At 45.7% G+C, this 4,161-nt stretch overlaps 1 pseudogene; it reads left to right on the top strand.

Annotated features, from left to right (window-relative positions):
* Window positions 1-213: 213 nt before the first annotated feature.
* On the top strand, window positions 214-1,674 carry LOC131913824 (eukaryotic translation initiation factor 3 subunit I-like; annotated as a pseudogene).
* The last annotated feature ends 2,487 nt before the right edge of the window (window positions 1,675-4,161 follow it).

Below are 4,161 nucleotides of genomic sequence, written 5' to 3' on the forward strand. Positions count from 1 at the left end.
AAAGAAAGAAGGAAAGAGAAGAAAGAAAGAAAGAAAGAAAGAAAGAGAGAAAGAAAGAAAGAAAGAAAGAAAGAAAGAAAGAAAGAAAGAAGAGGGAGGAAAGAAAGAAAGAAAGAAAGAAAGAAAGAAAGAAAGAAAGAAAGAAAGAAGAAAGACCTTTGAGTCCCCCTTCAGTCCTACTCATATTGCCTTTCTCCTCACGTCCCCACCGGGATGAAGGCCATCCTGCTGCAGGGCCATGAGCAGTCCATCATGCAAATCAAGTACAACCAGAAAGGAGACCTTCTTCTTCACCGTGGCCAAAGACCCTATCGTCAATGGGTGGTACTCTGAATGACAAGAGGCTGTGTACCTACATGGGCCATACTGGAGCTGTGTGGTATGTGGATGCTGATTGGGACACTAAGCATGTCCTTACTGCCTCAGCTGACAACAGCTGTCCTCTCTGGGACTGTGAAACAGGGAAGCAACTGGCTCTACTCAGACCAACTCAGCTGTCCGAAGCTGTGGCTTCGACTTTGGGGGCAACATCATCATGTTCTCCACAGACAAGTTGAAGGGATGTAGAAGTAACTGTCTTATTAAATAAGAAACACAGAGCCAATGCAGAGATGAAAGCCCAAGAGGTCAGAGCTAAGAGCCTTACCCTTCACTGCTGCAGCTATCCTCTTCAGCCAAGAGACCTACTTCCTGTGTGTTTGTCTTTATATAGGCTTTCTGTTCTGCCTTCTCATTGGTTGTAAACCCAACCACACGACTGCCTCATCACTGCCTGTCTGTACAGACCTCCAGGTCTTCTATGGTTGGAATTGAGATTAAAGGCGTGTGTCTCCATGCTGGCTGTATCCTTGAACACACAGAGATCCACCTAGCTCTGCCTCCCAAGAGCTGGGATTGAAGGCGTGCACCACGACTGCCAACCTTCTGCTATGGCTTGCTATTAGCTCTGACCCCCAGGCAACTTTATTTATTAACATACAAATAAAAACACATTTCAGTACAAAGAAAATATCACCATAAAGGGATACTAGTGTTTTGTGAGATTTGATCTACAGGATCCAAGCCAGATCAACAGCAATGAGCCCTACATGAAGATCGCCTGCAATGATTCACCAGTGCTATTTGGGGGCCCCTGGGAGTCATTGCAGGCCATGAAGAGCTCAACCAGTATAGTGCCAAGTCTGGAGAGGTGTTGATGAATGTTAAGGAACACTCCTGGCAGATCCATGATATCCAGTTGTCTAGAGACATGGCCATGTTTGTCACTGCATCCAACGACAACACAGCTAAGCTCTTTGACTCCCTGAATCCTGAACATCTGAAGACTTTCCCAACAGAACATTCTGTCAACTCAGCTGCCCTCCTTCCCAACTATGATGACCATGCGGTGCTGGGAGGTGGTTAGGAAGCCATGGATGTATCCACAACCATGATTGGCAAGTTTGAGGCCCTGTTCTTCCATTTGACTTTTGAAGAAGAGTTTGGAAGAGTCAAGAGCCACTTTAGACCTATCAGTGGTGTGGCCTTCCATCCTGATGGCAAGACTACAGCAGGGGGGAGATGGTACTTCCCGTCTACTACTTTGACCCACAGTACTTGAAGTTTGAGGCCTAAGAAGCTGGATCTCCATCCATTCCAGGGAGGCTGCTCCCCGAAGGCTTTAGACTCCAATAAATAAATTCATTTATTAAAAATAAAAGATAACTTTATGCCAAGCACAGTGTTGCACACCTATAATCCCAGCACTAAGGAGGTGCAGGAGGTGACCTCTCAAGTTCAAGACCAGCCTAGGAAGTATAGTGAGAGTGCATCAAAACAAAACACAAAGAAAAACCTCTCATTTTTCTCTTTGGATGTTGAGAAGTTTATTTATAGTTCCAAATTGAAAAAAAAATTCTAAAATAGTCTTACATTGTTTTTTTCCTTATCTGTATTAGTTAATTTTCTCATTGCTATGACAAATGCCTGTCACAAGCAGCTTTAGGATGGAAGAGTTTATTCTGATTTACAGTTTGGAGGTGCAGTACATCATGGTGGGGAAGCCATGGAGAGTGAAGGTACAGTATATCACAGTGCGGAAGCCATGGCGGCGAGAGTGAAGCAAGACTGAAGCCCAGCAGGGTGAACACAAAATTCTGCAGTTCCATGTCTGTCATCTGGAGCTCATGATGGAATCACCTGGGCTCCAGTGGGCTGGGCCCCCCTGCTGCTCCCACTGTACCTCCTGTAAAGCACACAGCCTCTCTTGGTTCACTCTGTTCTTGCAGCTTTCCTCAGCAGACATGCCATGATCCTGATGTCTCCAGTATCACAGGGTTTCCATTGCAGCTTAGGCTTCACCATCACACAATGGCTTCTCAAGGCCTCCATCCCTGTCATGATCAAGCCTCCATGATCTCCATGTCTACAAAATGTCTGTAAAATCTTGTGGATCACAATGCCAGTTCTGCACCAGCTCAGGATGTAGTCTGGCTCCTTTGGACCATAACTGTAATAGTTTTGTGTGCTGACTTGGGGAAGCGACTCCCTAGGAGTCTTTTTTTTGTTTTTTAATTTCCTTTTTAAGGGAGTTTTTCATTTCCTCTTTAAGGGCCTCTATCATCTTCTTAAAGTCATTTTTAGGATTGATTTCTTCTGTTTCTTAAGTTTTGGTATGTTCAGGTCTTGCAGGTGCAGAACCACTAGGTTCTGATGGTGTCATATAGGTCTTTATGTTGTTGCCTGTATTTTTGCACTGGCGTCTATTCATCTCTTCCTCTGCTTGGCGAAGGCCGTGTCTGTGTCTGAAGATGCCTCTCTTGTTCTAATTGTTAGTCTTGGTCCACTAGGAGTTCTTGGTCAAATCAGTGCTGTTGGGCTGTTTCTTCGGGAGCAGCTTAGTCCAATCAGTGTTAGTGGGTTCTGTCTCAGGGAGCAGTTGTTCCCAATCGGTGTAGGTGGGCTTATGGCTCCAGTGGTTGTTGGGTTCACAGGGGTTGGGGTTTTTTGGTGAAGGAGCAGGGAAAGGTAGCTGCCTGTTCCCTGGGGCTCCTATGTCTGGAGCCTAGGGACTAGAAATCTGGTCTGCCGGTCCAGAGATGTTCCAAGTTGGTGTAGGGTGGGCTTATGATTCTGGTGATCTGGTTCGGTGGCTGGGCAGTGCCTTTTCTTGCGTTCTCGGGTCACGTTTTGCTCACTCGCCAACTCCTCAGCTGATCTTGTTTCCTCAGACTGAAGGCTGCTGGCTTCTGAAACCTCTCCTGAATGGATCTCAGCTGAACAGGTTGATCAGTAGGGCAATCTCACCAACACTCCATGTCGTTGGGCTTCCCAGGATCAGCAGCTGGGCCCTGGGTTGGCCTCGGGCAGAATCGGAGTTGTTTTTAATCAGTGTTTTAATTGAGGTTTTATTGCTGTGATAAAATACCATGACCAAAAGCAACTGGAGGAAAAAAAGAGTTTATTTCATCTTATAGCTCTCAGGTCATGGTCTATAATTGAAATCAAGTAGTCAGGGCAGGAACCGGGCAGGAACTTATAGGTAGGAACTGATGCAGAGATCATGGAGGAACATCGTTTACTGGCTTACTCTTCAGGGTTTTCTCAGCCTGCTTTCTTATACTATGCAGGCCTACCTGCCCAGGGGTGGCACCTCCCCCCACCCCCACTGTTGGCTGGGTCCTCCCACATCAATCAGCAATCAAGAAAATGCTTAACAGACTTACCTATGGGCCAGTCTTATGGAGACATTTTCTCAGCTGAGAGTCCCTCTTCCCAGGTGACTGTCACTTGTGTTGAGTTGATGTAAAGCTAACTAAACAATCAAGAAACTTTTAGCAGCATTCTCAGTTGAGGGTTTTTTTTCCCCCTTCAAATAAATTTGTTTTCAATAGACGGAGCCTTCAATAGATGGGGTCTTAACGTTCCTGTGGCCTCAGTGTAGACTGGGGGATTCTCTTTAATGATGCACATTTTTCATATCCTTTTCCTCCACTTGCTCTTTCACTGACGGCCTAGATAAGAGCAGTGAGGAGTGACCATGACACAGCTTGAATGCTATCCTGTCTTGAGACTTCCTCCGCCAATAAAATTAATCCATTGCTTTTTAATTCGGCCTCACTCAAGTTCTCAGAACACAGGTAGAATGCAGCTAGATGCTGTACCAGAATGTCACGTGAATGT

This window comes from Peromyscus eremicus, chromosome 6, assembly GCF_949786415.1.
Source record: "Peromyscus eremicus chromosome 6, PerEre_H2_v1, whole genome shotgun sequence".
Taxonomy (NCBI): Eukaryota; Metazoa; Chordata; class Mammalia; order Rodentia; family Cricetidae; genus Peromyscus; species Peromyscus eremicus.